Source organism: Ascidia mentula, chromosome 2 (genome assembly GCF_947561715.1).
Source record: "Ascidia mentula chromosome 2, kaAscMent1.1, whole genome shotgun sequence".
In the NCBI taxonomy this organism is placed as follows: domain Eukaryota; kingdom Metazoa; phylum Chordata; class Ascidiacea; order Phlebobranchia; family Ascidiidae; genus Ascidia; species Ascidia mentula.
The window spans coordinates 12,684,770-12,704,044 of NC_138567.1; the positions used below are offsets into that span (position 1 = coordinate 12,684,770).

The following is a 19,275-nucleotide window of genomic DNA, read 5'->3' on the forward strand; positions in this document are numbered from 1 at the left end:
CCTCAAAAAATAATTTTCAGAAGGTTGAACTTCGCACGATTATTTTAACATCTGTGATCGTTTATGGCCCAGGCGTCCACAACTTGACCGTTCGCATCTTTATCTGCCCTGCCCGATATGTGAATGAACGGAAACGTTGAATCGAGATGGACAAGTTTGTGTATCAGTAAGTCAAACAATACTTCTTCCAAAGGATCACATCACCATGCTTTTGAAATCTGGAAATGTCCACTGGAACATAGCAAAATAAGGGCCTAAAAACACTCTTTTCGTTATGTTTGGCCGAACCGAACGTATGGCATTTGGCGCCAACCTCGTAATGTTCTTTGCAAAACAAATAATCAGTCTAGCTCAGCATCCATGCGCTATCCAACGCTATTCAACCTCGTGTCTGTTGCGTTTCCGTTTGGGCGTTTTGCGATATGCACTCAATATATGTGAAAATACAGGCGGTGGAAATTTTGTGCAATGGTTGACGGCGTAAGGAGTTATGGTATTCGGTCAATTCAAATGCATTGCACAAAAACGCTGGAACTGGAAACTAACATCCCCCAGCATAGCACGATTTTAAGATAATGGTCATTGCAATATAATCAACACGTACTTATTTATTGATGCCCGTAGTCTGTAATATTTATAATAGAGAAGATACGGCATTGCTAATCAAACATTTACTACCTAATAAAACAACGTGTTTCCGCTATTTATTACAATAGGTTTTTGGCGCTGAATTTAGAAAATTCGAAGAAAAGATGCTGTACCAAGGTTTGTGGATTTCCGGTGATGTGTAACAGCTTATATTACAACATAGTGGGTCTTATATTCCTCTTCCCATTTACTAACTGTGACAAATTAGAGATGGACTACTGGTTTACTGTTGCCTCGCCAGACTGTACCGTTACAAAGGAGGTTTTGAGCCTCTTCCTTACAACAAGCACAGGCGACCACGAGACCTCATGCGGCGCTGTTAAATGCCCAGAATATAAATCCGTGAAATTGATATAAAGTGAATTGGTCGGAAGATTAGCAACATCGATCATGGCGCCCGGCCCAAATACCAAGTGGAAAACCTGATTGAAATTGATGGGCGATGAAAATGAAGCAAATCCCTGCCAAGGAAAAAGAGAATACTTGAACCGCGAAAAAATCTATATTTTAATAAAGGTATAGTTTGACGATGATGTGGTTATAATATTAGGTTCAACTTACGGTGCTAATTTTTGGTATAACTAAAACGTTCGACAATCGCTATGTGTTTTTTGCCAACACAAGCCAGCTGAAGCTCCACCCACGTCTCCTCGACCGCTGCATCCTGGCTGCTGAGTTTCGTTGGAGCCTCTTTTGGGCACCCACGATTCGCAAACTTAAATAACACCCATGAGCCATCCAAGGCTCTTCAATCTCGCGTCTGTTGCGTTTCCGTTTTATTAGATATGCCGTATCTTCTCTATTATAAAATATTACTGACTACCGACATAAATAAATAACGTGTTGATCATATTGCAATGACGATGCTCTTAAAATCGTTCTATGCTAAAGGATGTTAGTTTCCAGTTAGAGCGCTTTTTCGCAATATATCCGAATTGACCGAATAACATAACTCCTTACGCCGTCCTCCTGGCTGCTGAGTTTCGTTGGAGCCTCTTTTGGGCACCCACGATTCGCAAACTTAAATAACATCCATGAGCCATCCAAGGCTCTTCAACCTCGCGTCTGTTGCGTTTCCGTTTGGGCGTTTTGTGATACGCACTCTATATAAGTGAACAAACAGGCTTGAAAGTTTTGTGCAATGGTTGACGGCGTAAGGAGTTATGGTATTCGGTCAATTCGAATATATTGCAAAAAAGCGCTCGAACTGGAAACTAACATCCTTTAGCATAGAACGATTTTAAGAGAATCGTCATTGCAATATGATCAACACGTTATTTATTGATGCCCGTAATCTGTAATATTTATAATAGAGAAGATACGGCATAGCTAATAAAATATTTACTGAACCTAATAAAACAACGTGTTTCCGCCATTTTGCAATAAGTTTTGTGGAGCTGAATTTAGAAAATTCGAAGAAAAGATGCTGTACCAAGGTTTGTGGATTTCCAGTGATGTGTAATAGCTTTTATTACAACATAAGTGGATCTTATATTTCTCTTCCCATTTACCAACTGTAACAAATTAGAGATGGACTACTGATTTACTGACTAATGCTTAAGTGCAGAAATTTGGAACCCACGGTACGGTTGGGTGATTTGCGACTCGTGGCTCCATAGAGACGAAAACGTCGTTTTAGAAATATCTTTGACGGAATTAATGAACAATTAAAACCATTTGGTGTTATTGGTTCTACCTGTTTTAATTTAGCACCAAAATGCCTAAACTGGCTCTTTCTGTGTAAAAGGTTGTGAAGCTCTGGCGAGACATTAAACTCAAGATAGCTTGGTGTTACTTTGGTTAAAACGCATAGATCGAGAAAAAAAAGTTTTATTGAAAAAGTTGTTTGTGTTTTGCAGCGTCTCAGAATAGCCCTCCATTATACCCTGGAACCACAAAAATAAAACCGGAAAGTAAGTAACTTCTACAACAAACAGATGTTTAGGTTGTTATGCAATGGTTGAATATGTGCTCGTTGGTCGGAATGTGAGTTGTCACAAACATGATTCAAACTTGTGCATGCATACCACTTAATTTGCAACTGTTTTTTGCCTCCAAAGCGGCACTTATTAGGTGATGTAAGTGTGCCTGTGGTAGTGACATTTACGTGGAAATTTTTTATTTGTAATATACCGTTGAAATATCATTAAGTGTACGGTACGGTGTTCGTAAACTTAAATTATGGAAATATGTCAAAAATTTTTTAGCCCGGTTCAGCAATAGAGATATTGCATCGATCAGATAATTAAATTTCTAACAATATGGAACATTTATATGTGAACATTTACCCGTGCAAGCTTGGGAAATTTTACTTAATTAAAAGAAAAAAGTTTTCGTGGTAGAAATTGGGTTTTAGCTTTACACTTCTTACTTAGGTGCCCGACTACCTCCAGTCAGCGGAGTGTACACGGTGAATCAAGATATAGGAGATGTGGAGTTAAAGTTGGATGTGGACAAGATTCGCGAATACTCCGCGGTGTTAAACACCATCAGTGGAACGGTGCACAACGAATCAAAGCGCCACTATCCGTGGAACGTTGACACTGTATTGAATAAACAAAAAGATGTGCCAGTTTCTGCGTGAAAAAGTAGACTTGCAGTGTGGTATTATGTTGACCTTAATTGCTCTATTCGCAAATGACACAAGGGATATTAAGGAATAATCGTGGTGTAGACTTATTTTGGTTGTCCTTTTCTTGTGTAATTTAGTGCTCGTTTGGTACGTTTTTCCATTTCCCTGTCATATCCCTGAAGTATCGCCCCATGACAGATTTATTTTTTATTTCGGGATTCGTTTTTTTTAATCAAAAAATAAGACAAAGGCGCTATAAGCATAAATTTGTCATTGGATTTTATTGGTCAGTGTTTAGTGAAATATTTTTAAGGTTGAAAACGAACGTGGCCCTGTTTTTCCGTGGCGTGGGAAAAGCCGATATCGAAAAGGTTCAAGACGCAGCCAACAACGACACACTAGTGACATCTGGTGTCATGGTGACGTACAGCGATGGGTCAAAGGTCGGGGGAAAGTTCGAGATGCTGCTTCGACTTCCACAAGACGACGGCGTCTGGACTGGAACCGCCAAGCTGACCCTTGAAAACAACGTTGCTGAGTTTGAGGGTTTGACCAGACAAAGCTCGGTAAAAGTTAATAAACTGCGTTGCTTCATTTATGTTATATCATAATGTGTACTTGTTTAACACAATACAATATTTTCTAAACCATGATGTTTTGATTATTGTTTGCAATTGTCTATGCGACTTTCAGCGTTGTAATAATAACAAAATTTTAACTGTTTTTTTTTGTTTGAAGAAAGTGATGGCAATTTTTCCCTCTTTTTCCAGTTCTTTAGAGAAGTTGGCTTGGACGTGGATTACGTGGAGAAAATTGTTTTTCCAACAATCTCTCTCAAGGACTTCAGAGACGCCCCAGGAGATTTGAAAGACAGGAAACTTGATGTGTTTGTTGCTTACGAGGATGCTGGGGTTAAGATTCATTACAACCCCGAAAACAGTAACGAGGTGGGTCTTGTGAGACTGAAATGTAAATGAAATGTGGTTTCAGAGACCTGAGTATCAAATTTGTTTATAAATTCCCGCCACTTGTCAACATCAGTAATAAATTAGAACTAACATTCACTTTGACATTTTATGTTGGTCGACAGGGTTGTAGATAATCAGTAGAACTGCTCCAAAACCTTCAACAACATAAGTGAATCCTTTTGTATCTTTTCGCAGATATCTGACCCGAACCCGAATAATCCATGGACTAAGGATCATATATATGACGCCATGATGAAGCACTTTGACAAGAGTGACCGTGATTTCAACATCTGGTGTATGATTGCCAAAAACCCACCAGATGAGAGATACATGTGCTACTCCTTCGAAAAGGATGGTTCGCGAGGATTCGGTTTGTTCACAGGGTAAGTCTTTATATCAATAACTTTCTTGACGTAAGTGCAGTAATATACTTTTAACCAAACTCGTTACAATGAACAATCCATGGCCGGTTTTCGCTTTTTCTAAAGTAAACATGCTTTTATCTAACAGCTAAGGAGCAAATCCTAAATAACTTTATAACTTTGAATATTTGAATTGTTTCCAGACACAAGTCGTTCAAAGGTTTGTTCGACGCTGATCAAATCGAGCAAGCTCACGCCTCTCGTCGCTTTCTGTTCCACTTTGTCCAGGAAATCGGCCGAACTCTTGGATTGGTTCATCCGTTTGAAATTGGTGAATAAGACTTCTGTTGAACACATAACATACTAAACTCTGGACAATGTCGCCAAGCGGACAATAGAGCTGGGCGGCGAACCCCTAAAATTTCTTTATGAAACATAAGTGTGAAAATGTCATATATGCAAGTCACGTGGTTTGGTTGCTAGGTAAACCTAACGCTTTATCGTGGATGAACTATCGGTGGAAGTACGACGCCAAGTATGGAGCTGGGGAATTCTACGACAACTTTAGATATTCCTTCACCAACGAGGAACTAATTGTGATTCGTCACAGCCCGAAAGAAGTAATATAGCTATGTCACTGTTTAGTTTGTTTTGGACCAGAGCTGTATTCCCATTTTGATGCAAAAACTCACATATTTCTCTAGACACTATTATAATTCAGTTTAACTATTGTGGTACGATTAATAGTTTCACAATACTGAGAAAGTTAACAGTTAATGTCTGCAAAGCTTAATGTGTTGTTTAAGTAAAGGTATTAATATAAACCAAACGCAACTTTAAAAATTTTATTACTTGCTGTGTATCGAGATATCAAGATAACAAATTGCAATTCTGCAAGTCAGCATGCTAACGCAAAAACTGTTCCGCGCATCATGTCGGAGAATAACGAAGAGGAGGACGAATCTGGAGAACTTCAACTATCCTTGAAGATACGACCAGAACCATATAGCGAGGTAATCCTGCTCTTTTCCAATTTTTTTATGAGAGATGGTGTCAAATGTGCTTCAAGATCATAGAGATTGATTATTTGCCGCACAAACGGCGAGAAAAAGTCCAGACCAGAAGTGTGAAAGTTGAATAAAAATATATTAGCCTGCAGTAAAATTCATATTAGATCAACAATACAGTTGTTACACTAACTGTGATTTGTCTAAGGGCGAACTGATTGAGTTGGAAGCGCGGCTCAAGAACACAGGAACGGCGGCAGAAGTTGTTGACGGAAACATGGAACCGGAAGGTGGAGGAATGACGATGTACGTCACTTATCCTGATGGAAATGTGAAGGTATGTGGGCTTTTTTTCTTTGTTGGTTTCAATTATTGCTGATATCTCCACGATCTTGATAGGTTGGTCGCAAAGATTGTTAAAGTGAAGTTATACAATTGTTTTCACATTACACATTTCTATCGTAGTATGACTGTTGACTTTTTTTTGTGTAACTTAGTCGCATCACGCACTATAGCAAATATGGTCATATACTGCGGCTCTTTAAGAAAGTGTTTTAATGACCCTACTATAGCAAAAACGCACAAAGTAAAAAAACAAAACATTTCATGTCCCTAGATTGCACACCGTGATGCAACATTACGAGAAAATGCTTCAACGAGCGGCTTCTGTTGTGTTTGGTATATCGTGCCAACGTAGTTTACGTATACCGAAAATCGCATGAAACCGAGTTATTGTTACGAGAAGTTTGGGCACTTTTGCACTATAAAATGATCCAAACAAAACGTCCGTAGCCACTTTTGCAATTTTTGACCTTTACAACCAAGAACTGCAAAGTTTTTTCATTTACAAGTTTTATGTGCCCAGAAAAGACCATTTTTCCTTCGACAGATTTGCGAGTCATTTCTTCACTATGGCGATTCGGCTGCAATGCACAAACAAGTCATTCTCAACCCACCTGGAGAAGAAGAAGGTTCGGACAGATACAGCCAGCTCATCCAGTTTGGCGAGGGCAAGGATGGGCCCATATTCCATACAGCCGGGAAATATTCCCTTACTGCTGTTTTCAATGGAGCGAAACAAAGCGTCATTTCAAGTTAGATTAATTCTGTGTCCACGAATGGAATATTGTCGTCAACTGTTGTGTTTATTTCACAGACAACCTGGATATTAAAGTCGAAAAAGCCAAGCAGTCGGATCAGAGTGAGGTATACATTGCTTGTTTGAGTGTTTTTTAGACAACATACGTCAGTTTAAACACTAACCTTCATATTGAATCTTGAACATAAAGGTTACACGGCATGTCTACATAAGCGTCATATGTGCATATGTATATTTAAGTGTTTTATTCATAATCTTTCCGTATCTTGGTTTAGCAAACAAACTTTGCGCCCTGACATTTGCAATTAAAGGGTGCCTCATTGGATTCACACCTACTATTTGCACGGGTCCATCCAAGCAATTTGGGACTTGTTGCGACCGCGGTTAATCACGGTCAAAATTTCAAGGAGTACGGAGTAGCCTGGAAAAATATCTCTTTTTTGTCTCTAAAAACAGATATACACATAAGGCGATTATAACGCGTTGTCGAATTTGTTTGAAAATTTGTTTCTTTGAAAGTATTTTGCTTTCAACAAAAGTAGGTTGTGTTTGATGGAACTAATGCCCGCCAAACCCAAAGTTGTTTGTACGTTTCTTATATTCCAATTATGCGCTAGCAATTACTCAATATTGCCAATGACTGGTCAATTGAACTCCAATGCATCCTTACCACTTTACGATTCTGTTACTTTTATCTTTTTTCCATGTTATACGCAGGTGAATGTGGCCACAATTCTTGGCGGATCAAGTCACAAGCGGTTTGACCGCGCACTCGATTACTGGAGAGTTTCTGGATACGAAGTTATTCAGGCGACAGAAGACCTTGTGCAAGAATTTAAAAATGGCGTAAGACAAAAGTTTGATGCTGTTCGTTAGTCAAGTTTTCAAAAGTGGCATAAAATGTTAATGTGGCGTGTTGTAACAGTGAGTCCAGTATCATGTAACTTGAAGTTATTTATGAAACAACAATTTCCGAGTTCGATATACTTTTTGTTTTTTGTTTTGATCAAGGAATTCGGTTGCCCTATGCTGAATACGTGTGTTCAGTTATCACCACGCCTCCACAATTGCTTTTTGCAAAAGTTAATTGACGTAAAAGTTGATTGCTTTAAATAATTGCATTCCACCCACCAAGTGTCGAGTACCCAGAATTTTCTGCTTCAGTGTCAAATTACATAAAACTGCTGCCGTAATTCGTTTTTTTTTCACCCACACTGATTCACAACAATTGAACATTTTTTTTGATTTCAACTTTAATCAAGATTTGTTATTTTCTTATAGGGCACAAAGTTGGACAACATCAAATACAGACAGCTTATATTTAAACGAGGAAAGATCTTGAAAGAAAACGGCCAGGACGATAAGGCGAACGCTGAATACAATCAACTGATCGCCGACCTTGTGAAAAGGGGTGTCAAGTATACAGTGATCAAAGCTGCATCGGACGAATGGAACAAAATTTCTTTTTTAGGTGAATGTTCACGTGCATTTTTGAATTATTTCGGCGTAAAATGTACTTCATTATGATCCGCGCAGGAGAAATTTTTGCTTTGCAATAATGCCGCAAAGTACCAATGGCCACTGTAGTTAACTTGCAAATAGTTTATACTATCAAATTAATTGTTTGAAATTAGAACTGAAGTTTATTGCGACAATATTAAACCTAACAAAGAGTAAAAAACAATACAGTCTATTACCCTTTTTACACAATAACAGGGTGCTTTGTTTTTTAGAGAAACAAATTCCGTCTGTTGACAAAACTTCAAGCAAGTATCTTCAAAAGAGGGTCGAAGATATCCTGGATTGGTATCCAACTAAGAAAGTCACTGGACCGGATCTCAGTTCAATCGGTCACGGAAAGTAAGCACTTGTTTGTTTTTAATTGCTTGGGTCAGGAAACAAAATTTAAACTAAAAGCAAGATATAAAGAATCAATAAGTTTTTTGTCGTGTTTGACAACTGGTTGTTTTTTTGGGTAGATTTCCCCTTTCAGTATGTTCATACATTCGAAACTATCTTGCCGTTCCGCGCCTCTTACCGAAAGCAACTTACTGGAGTCAATTAAATATTGATATTTATCTGCATTACCGAAATACCTTTAGACAAAATAATATTCTAATTACCTTCTTTCGAATTGATTTGAATTGATATTTTTCATAAACTGCAGTGCAATCACATGCTAGCTATAACTTTAAAAAAAAAACGTTTTAACTAATTGTAACAAAACTCAACAGTATGTTTCACAACTTCGATCGCGAGCATTTGGGCAAAGGAATGAAGATTGTCAAGTTGCTCTTTAACAAGTACAGCGAGACGAGTGACCTTAATGACGTCCTGGATTACGCTGACACCTTGCAGAAGAGTCACCAGGTCCACTATCACGTCCTCCAGTGGGCAGTAGAGGTCTTTGTGGTTCATGGCCAAGCGGCGAAAAAAGCTGGCATCCGGTGAGTGCTTTTTGGAAATTCGTTACCAAACTACATTCCTTTATCATACGCATTTGGCTTATTGTGTAACCGACAGCAGTTCGGCGATTCTGTTCTGACGTTCAGTGGCGAGATGACACGAATTACATCTCAACAAATAGCTTATTCAACCTGAGCTGCAATTTTAAACAGGATCGTCAACTTAGTAACGTCCCTGAACTAACGGTCTTCAGCTGAAAATTACTATAGTTTTTTAAAAAAAGACGCTAAAATACACAAAAGACTGAAAACGGCATACTGTAAAACCACAATAAAACCAGCGTAGTTACATTTACTACAACAAAACAAAACAACACAAATAACCCTCAATACACGGGACAACCCCGCTCAACCACAAACAAGTCTTTTTACCACGCCGCCCTCAGAGAACTGCCTCACCTCAAATGGTCCACGCAAGCACAACTACTCGTTTGTACAAAAAAATTAATTTAGTAAAGGTGAAACAATTAAAACCAACCATTTGTATGCGCAAAATGAACAAAAAACAACTACGCGAATGAACAATGCAGGCAAGAAACAATTGTATGGGCACCGATAAAACCATTAAGATTATCGTGGTAGGTGCAAAATAAACAGGAAAAATTTGTGGGTAAAAGTGGATAAAAAAATGTAAAGTGGAAGTAAAGATCAAAAGGTGAAAAACCCAGACTTACTCCGATTACACAGGTGTCTCCATACTGCGAAGATTTGGACATAAAAATCAATATGGTTTCTAGAATTCCTACACCCAAAGATCTGGACAAAAACTCAATATTCGAAACGGAGCGAACTGGTCAACCACAGGAGAGTTGGATGAACTACTGGAGGTCCGATGCGGATTTTAACCATCATCACAGGTATTGCTACTTACAACAAAAAACTTTATGTGAGATGTTATGTTTCCAAAAACATTTTACCAACAGGCAAAAAATAAATGACATTTCAACCGCGACACATTTCTCTGTATAGAACACATTTCTATACTGATCAAATTTGTTATATTTCAGACACTGGCACTTAGTTTACATAGCTGGAAATTTTATTGGAAATTCTCTGCACTTGATTGGAGATTGGAGCAAAACAAGACCCGAGCTCTTCCGCCAGGGGGAGCTATTTACTTACATGCACCAGCAGATGTTGGCTCGTTACGATGCGGAAAGAGAATCGTGGGGCCTTCAGCCTGTGCAGGTTTTTCCCATAATAAATTCTAAATTGAATGAATCGTCGTAATTAAAATTATCCTTAAGTAAACTGCATACTAGAATGGAAGCTATTTTTTAGGAAAACTTTTTGCGTCACCAAACAGCATTGCAGAATGCTCATTCAAAATGTATTAAGTGATTGACCATGATTTAAGACGGTCAGGTTTTCCTTAAGTCGTTCGACTTTTTATTTTTGGCGAACCTATTTTAGGAATATAAGTCATTTTATATTTTTCATGGATAAAACGGTTTAATCAGTTGAAAGGTAAAACACTTTCATTTTTCTCTCTTTTCGAGACCTGGGAGTATGGCGACTTCGACCCTTACGGTTATAACGCCGGTTACGAATTCCACCACTCCCCTCAAAATGCTAAATATTCTCCCCGCGATCCTGGAAGTTGGAAACCAACTGATGTTACTCTGTTCGAATGCTATGAAAACCGTATTCGTCGTTGCATTACCGACGGCGTTCTCCCAGACGTTATAATTGGTGGCAGGATAAGCAGGTAACCATGCCCCCAATAATTGATGTCCAATCTTGAGTTGCTTTTTGCTTCAAACTAATAAAGTTTTTTTTCGACATGTGGCCCTGACAAATTCCCCCATAAATTTTTGCAGTTACCAGATATTCGCAAAGGTTATGTATTAAATCAGTCGGTATATTTTACGAATCCTAGTTGCGAGAGCTAACTTCATTATCCATTTTTTTAGTTGGTGACGATTCTGTTAGGCATGTATAAATCTTCTTCATTTCAAGATTTTTAACCTTTGCTTGCAGAATTCCTATGAACGCTAACTGGGCTGGTCACATAATTGAAGCATCGTCGCAGACATGGGCTTCGTTCGGTAACATCCATAACGACGGCCACGACTTGTTCAGCGATATGTCGAACACAGTAAGTAAGACAAACTTGTTTTTCGCAAACAGAATATTTCTTTTTACAAATCAAAGTTTCCGAAATGTGTGCATTGTGGAATTTAATTATTTAAATCTGCTTCTCGACAACAGATTTTATTGACAACCTGAACTAAAAAAAGCCAGAAATGTGAACTGTGAGTGATTTGAATTTGTGCGTTTTATATGCTCCAAAACGCCCGTGATGAATATATATTGGGAAACATTGACTTTGGACGATCTCATGAGATATTGTGACATTCAGTGACAATATGTATTGTGTTTACCAGAAATTCAGCTACATGGGAAGCACAGCAACTGCGCCACGCGATCCAATCTTTTACCGCTGGCATAAGCACATCGACAATCTATGGCAAAGGTTTGCAGACACCCAATCGACAGAACTAGCCTCCGATGCACCTGATGTCAACAATTGTGGCATTATTATGACAAAAGACGCGAATCCGCCAGCTGGGTACTTAAAATATTTTGTTTTTTACTTGAATTTCGTAGTGCACAACTTGGTACAAGTATTAGTGTGGCTTTCTTATAGCCGATAGTAGTGTATGCAGTAAACAAAATCATTTCCAGCTTCGGGGAAAAGTGGGAAAGCAAATTTCATTCAGAGGAAATGATTACCCACCTGGGGCCCCCGCAAAAGCGGTTCGAATTGGACAACAAAATATCTCATGATCCGTTTTATTACCACATCCGCTTTAGGCGTGGATCTTCAACTGGTGAGTTCGACAAACCGTGAGAATCTCGTGTCTTGTTAAATTATTGCAGACAAAAGATGATTTGTAATTCCTATTTGTATGTTCTCCCCGTGCAAGGGACTTTTTAGACTAGTTCAGTAATGCGGAAAAGCGATAAATATGTCCTGGAAGTCGTTATAATCGCCTGATATTACATCCCCACAAATTATGTTTATGTGTTTGTTTTTGGCTACAAGTTTTCACTATTTCAGGTGTACCAAAAATTCACCAATTACAAAATGATTTTGTTATGATGACAATTTTTAGGCCACTATGTCGGTGCTTCATATAGAAATGCTTGTCAGAAAACTGCACTTCATAAATGCGTACGACGGCTAAAATGCGTTGTTTTTGGCCAGGTGATCTCAATTTAACTGTTCGCATCTTTATCTGCCCTGCCCAACGTTTGGATGAAAGAAAACGTTGGATCGAGATGGACAAGTTTGTGTATCAGTAAGTCAAATTATACTCCTTCCACAAGGTCATCTAAACAGCGTCCGTAAAGTTGAAGTCAAATATACATGTCCTGGTATCATCAGCACAACAATCTTAAATTTTACTGCCGTGTTCTATTTCAGATTGAGAAATGGTCAGTCGAGCGCTGTTATCACCAGACCTGATCGTCACTCCTCTGTCATCAAAAGAGAACCCACAGATATGAATGGAGATATTGAATCTCAGTTCATCACAATCCAACCAGGCCATTGTGAGTGTGGGTGGCCCTATTCCATGCTGCTCCCAAGAGGCACTGCTGTGAGTTTCGTTTGGTAATGATGCTATAAATGCATTTAGCAGGTTTTCATGATAATAAAATTGAGCAAAATATCATTTCTGGTAAGTTTACGTGGTATTTAAACCAAAATCCATTAAATATGAATTCGTTTTATTTCTGATTGATACAATATTTGCGCAATTATACTTAGGTTTTAAAGCATTTGTAAACCTTTCCGGTACCATTTATCACGCAAACATACCGAAGTTTCCACCGAATGTGTCAAAATGTCGTAAGTTTGGGATATGTGTTTTCAAAATGAAAGTTGCAGAGATTTATTAAAGGAAAGTGTTTTATCAGAAACAAATTTAAACGGTTTATGGGACACAAAAAATACTAGTAGTGATGAAAAGCTTATGCTTATACCTCTGGCAGACTTGTGAAGTTTGGTGTTAAATACAAATGTTTCATTACGAAACCAAAACTATTTTACTTTCAAGGGTTTTCAAAATTCTTTGACTATAATCAAGTTTGAATTGTACAATTATATTTTGTTCTCAAAACAATACGTTTATGTTTGGCCAAATTTTGATAAAAAAAAGTTTTTTTATGTCAATTTTTGTCAAATTTTCTTTTTTAGATCAAAACTATTTTTCGTTATTAGATAAAAAAATAATGGCCCTAGTTATAAACATACTATGTCGGCAAACTCTGGCCTTAAATACTAAGCATTAACTTTATTAACATAGGACGGCGAGGAGTGGAGATTGTGTGTTTTCATCAGCGACAACAACGTGGATGGAATAGGAATCAGAAGCAGTTGTGGCAGCATGAGTTACTGTGGCGCCAGTGGGGCTTCTTACCCGGATCAACGTGTCATGGGTTATCCATTCGCCAACAACATAACGGTCAACAACAAAAAAGTAAATGCAAGCAAGCTTCATTACAGTGCAGTGATATCAACAAATATGTTACGAGACTAATTTCATGCAGATGTCTGTAACCAACGCCATGACAACTTTAAACAATGCAACTGTGGCACCTTTCGTTATTAGAAATAACATAAAAGTGAAGGTGCCGTCCAACCTGGTTAATATATGGACGGCGTGGAACCAGTTGCAAGTCGATGATGGAACAGCACCAAATGGAACATCAGTCACATTTAAGTATGGCTGAGCATAACAACCTAAACTTAAGAAACTTTTAACCGTATAATACACCCACGCAAACACATTATTATGATGAGGGACAATTCGACCTACCTAATTGCATGCAATTCATCACATTTTAAACCTTTTGATTCGTTTCTTTTAGGGGCGAATGCGGCGTATTAAGTTGATGTTGTAGCATATCTCTGATTTATGTAGCAACGCAGGTCAACAATTAGAATCAGTTTATTGCGCATATCGCAGCACAAGTCAAATTTCAGGAAGAATGCGCGTTCTCATCAATGACACCGTGCGTGCTGACATATTTGGTGGAATCGCGATACGTTTTCAAGGTCGTGGTCCAGGCGGTGGTGCCTACAATATCAGTAAGGCACACATAGCCGTTCGCAAGGGCAACACCAATAACATAAGTGGAAAATCATATCCGTTGACTGTTGGAGAACAAAGTGCCTTTGCTGTGCCCGAGTATGGGTTGGTCACAGACGTCGTAACTGACATCAGGTAAATACCACCAGCTGGAGAGTATTAGGCATTAATCGTAAAATGTATTATTATTTGAAGTTGGTGTTTCAAAACCCTTCAGAAAAGGGCGTATTAACTTTGAATTTTTGTGCAGCAAGTAATGCAACCCACAAATGTTAACCAAATACTAATGTAAATCCTTTTTTTGTAAACAAGGCACCTTCGTTTAACATTTTAAGGCAAAGACATACGCACACAACTACACATTGTCAAACAGATAAAAACAGTAGTTCTATTCGTGTAAAAATAAACTAATTATTGCAATACCTGCAAATGTCATGAACATAGGTCCCCAGTCGAGGACCTGTTCGTGACTTTCACTTTGGAGAGCCCCGGATGCTTCTTGTGTGGGCCCAGGGGCATGGGGGCCAGCACGTACATCATCCGGAACCCATCCGGGGAGTCGGCCATTTCTGATGACTGGAACAGTCTGGACAACGTCAAATCGTGTCCATCTGTGTTTTGCGTTGGTGGTGTTCTGGACCCAAGGGATTAACAAAATTAAGTTCATTCATAATTCATGCATTTATGCAGACAAACGTGCGTTCCACTGAACGCAACTTGTACATTGATTTGCTTCAGTATCTTATCAAAACAGTGCACCAGCAAGTACTTTAGTTATTGATTTCCTTTTTTTGCTTTCGTTTTGTAAGGGATGGCGCCGCATATATGCCATGGTCGCGACCATTATGTTCCTTATACCGATTGCTCCCGCAGACCAAAACATTAACCACGAACGTAATGAAGTAGGCAATGTTAGAAAAAAATATATACTGTAATATCATAACTCTTGTTAATATATTTTCGTGCCAACTACACGGAATTGTTGGGTCTGCAAAAAACATGTATTGCTTTCGTCCGCGGTTCCGGGATATTATTATGTTATTCCACAATATTGCTTTGTCAAGTGAACTGGTATATCTGTTATCAAGCTTGAAGTATAACTGATAGCTGCATGCCTTGTGACCCGCTAAAAGGCACCTGGAAAGTCAATAAATGTTTACACGGTAATGAGAAGAAAAGGTTAAGAATATTAAAGAGAATAATATCGAGGGAAACTGGGTCTTTTAAAAGTAATCGGTTTGGGCAGATTCCACCCAGGCAGTTTCTTGAACACAAAAATCCTCGAAATTTTTTTTTTATGTCTGCATGGTCCCAACTTTAAATGCGTATGATTCGCATCGTTAACATAGGAGGACAAGGATTTGAGATTGTGTACGTGGATGAAATAGGAATCAGAAGCAGTTGTGGCAGCATGAGTTACTGTGGGCCCAGTGGGGCTTCTTACCCGGATCAGCGTGTCATGGGTTATCCCTTCGCCAATAACATAACGGTCAACAGCAGAGAAGTGAGTTTAAGCTATTTTGACTTAGAGGTAGAGTGATTTCATGCACTGTTATGAAGGTGCCTATAACGGATGTCATGACAGCTTTAAATAATGGGGCTGTGGCACCTTTCACCATAAGAAATGATGTAACTGTGACGGTACCGCCCTCTATGGTTGACATATGGACGGCGTGGACCCAATTGCGAGTCAATGATGGAACGACACGAACTGGAACATCAGTCACATTTAAGTATGGATAAAATTATAATAACCAAAATAAGAAATTTTCGCCGTCCATATATCCACCATAGAGGGCGGTACCGTCACAGTTACATCATTTCTTATTTTCTTAAAATAAGAAAATGTAGGGTAAACGGTACACACCTACGAAATATGCACAGTATATAGGTGGTTTTGACTTCAAATGTATTGCCTGCAAGACACACTTTGAATATTTTTCTGGTTCACGTATTATTAGTGAGATGATGCGGTAGCATATGTTACTATGCTATATATTGCAATAAAGATGAACAACCAATATACGATTTATGCAGCACAAGCCGCCTTTCTGGAAGAATGCGTGTTTTTATCGATGACACTGCCCGTATAGCCGACATCTTTCGTGGAGTCGCTGTACGTTTTCAAGGTCGTGGACCTGGGGGCGGTGCTTACATGGTCCAGGAGGCAGCCATAGCTGTCCGCAGGGGCAACACTAACAACATTATCGGAGGATCATATTTTTTGACAGTTGGAGGCCAAACTGCGTTTGCCGTGCCCGAGTATGGGTTGGTCACCGACGTCGTAACTGACATCAGGTAAATACAATCAGTTGGTGTGTATGAGGTAAAAGCTAAACATGTATGGCAAGCAGTAGTGTTTGATTCACAAGGCTCATAAAAACAACTATCAGTAGTCAATTCTAAGATCTATTTGATTAAAGTGTGTACTTGGAACATACTTAGGAAAACGTTTGGAATTTTAAACTTGCCAGATCTGTTCAACAAACGCTATCAAATATTTGTGTGCAAAATACTTCCCAAGCCGGCGAATAGCTTGTAGAGTCTCAGTAATATTAGCAGTGTAACAGTAATAAGATGAAACAAGTAGAATCGAATGGAATCAAATAGAATCAAGTAGAATCAAGTAGAATCAAGTAGAATCAAATAGAATCACAGCAAATAGAATGAATTTACCGGTCTAAACTGGGCTCTTTAACGCTCTCCATTATGAGAGCTGATTGGTCAATAATGTCACGTGATATCATGAGGCGCTTGAAGTAATATATTGCAGGAACATAAAATACAGTACACATCAAGATTATCTGTGGGAGCGGATATAGATGATTCACGCGTGCTGTACTAGCAGTCGCTTGTTCACACATTCTGTTGCACACTAGCTGAAGGAGTTGCTCCTCCTTGTATTATCTGGGACGCATTAAAATGGTTAGTTTAATACAAGAGTTTGTATCTTGTGATAATATTTTATGTGGTAAACAGGATATTGAATGACTCACTTTACTCGAGAACATTCGATGAATTTATCATATGGGCCGCAGTATGGGATTGTGCAAGCGCTGGCCTCTGTGACGTATGTTACAGACGCAAAACATTACGCAATACAAACACTGGTTTCTGTGACGTATGTTACAGTACCGAGGTAAACATGCAACTGAACGGGCAGAAAAAGAACAACAGCACAAAGCAACATGCCAGAGTCACATCACGTGACAACAGAACCTACAACACGGCTGTGGCTTGACATATGTCAACTGACGACGTCACCGTCGTGTTGTTGGTCCTTTTGTCACGTGATGTGACTCTGGCGTGTTGCTTTTTTTGCCCATTCAGTTGCATGTATACCTCGGTGCTCTGCTGCATGTAGTTCATTCAATTATAGTACTGATGATGAACGCAGATAGTGTTGAAAACGTCTACTCTACTTAAGATCTCCAGTCGAGGACCTGTTCGTAACTTTCACTCTGGAGAGCCCCGGGTGCTTTTTGCGTGGACCCAGGGGAATGGGGACCAGCACGTACATCATCCGGAACCCATCCGGGGATTCGGTCATCTCTAATGACTGGGATAGTTTGAGAAATGTCCGAAATCTCGTTCTGTGTATTGCGTTGGTGGAGTTCTGGGACCCAGGGAGTAACGACAATCATGGTGTTTGGTTCGTGCATATATGTGATCAAATGCAACCTGTAGCATTCTGATTTGTTTTGCATGATTATGCATTGTAAGGAACAGTACCGCAATTGCTTTCCAAGACCAATTGCTATATCATAGCTTCGCACTGTATTTTACTGGCTGCCCTAATGTATGTACAGCGGATTATGGATGTATCCCAGTAGCTACGAGAATATTAGAAAATTCATGTAATGATAGTAAGCCGTAATGGTTTTCTTTTGTGTCTTTTTTTTTCTTTATTTGACATGGTCTTTCACCTTTGAAACAAAAACTTTTTCTGATAATTAATCTGTATCTTTCTAAATTTATGCATGCATCCACTAATATATAGACTGTAAAACGAAATTGTGTACTTCGTGGGCCAAATATTTCCTAATTTTTTTGTGTTATGTAACACATTTAACATGTAAGCAGTTCCGCTATTCGAAAATAAAATATACACGGCTTTGGTTCTTGTTTTCAGCGCAGGTTAACAGTTAGGAGGTTGAAAAAGATTGGCGTTCGTAGACGTTTTCTGCACTGGTACTGTAAACGACTTTGCAGGACTGCAAAACAACCTAACTTCAAAACATGATTATATGCGCAAAAGAGCTATAATAATCAATGAGAGCTGCAGACAGGGTGTATACACGCACTGTTTCGACCTGAAAGGTCTCATGAGTGCAGCTGTTGATGTGGCACTGTGCTAGCTGGTAGACTAGCAGGCACACAGATTTCTACTTTGTGGTACCTTTCGGTCAATCGTCGATATGTTGGGTACCAAACTAGATACCAATCAACACAGACGAACCACGTGGAGCGCACTATGGCCAATTGATTATTATAGCTCTTTTGCGCATATAATATGCTTTGGGTGAAAGCCGAGCCGATAGCGCTATTGGGTCCCAAACAGTTGTTTTGGCCAAAAAGAACACTAAACTGGAAAAGTGCTGTTCGAGGGCAGATCCACGCAAACTTCAAATCAGAGTTGTAATCGGGCCTTTTAGGCCCAAACCGACCCGAAACCGACCCCAGACGCCCAGCCCGTGATACAATTCTCCTTCAAAACGATTTTGACCTAAACTTAAGTTGCCAAGCGTGGTCGTGAGCTAATATTTCACGGGATTCATGGAAATAACCCTGACAGACGGTCGTGGTGCTTTCCGGTAAGTTGTTGTTGCTGCGTATAACAGACAGGGCTTTATCGCATACCTAGCAGGCACGCGTACCCTGAGGTCAAAACGCTTGGCAAAATATGATCGTTTGATCGTCCATAGTCGTCCATAGTCGTCCATAGTCGTCCATAGTCGTCCATAGTCGTCCATAGTCGTCCATAGTCGTCCATAGTCACACCAAGCTGCACTGATGGGACCTTATAGGTCGAAACAGTAACCATTTGTGTGCAGC

General features: G+C 39.2%; 1 pseudogene; it reads left to right on the forward strand.

Annotated features, from left to right (window-relative positions):
- Positions 1–2,071: 2,071 nt before the first annotated feature.
- Positions 2,072–17,854, forward strand: LOC145890155 (uncharacterized; annotated as a pseudogene).
- The last annotated feature ends 1,421 nt before the right edge of the window (positions 17,855–19,275 follow it).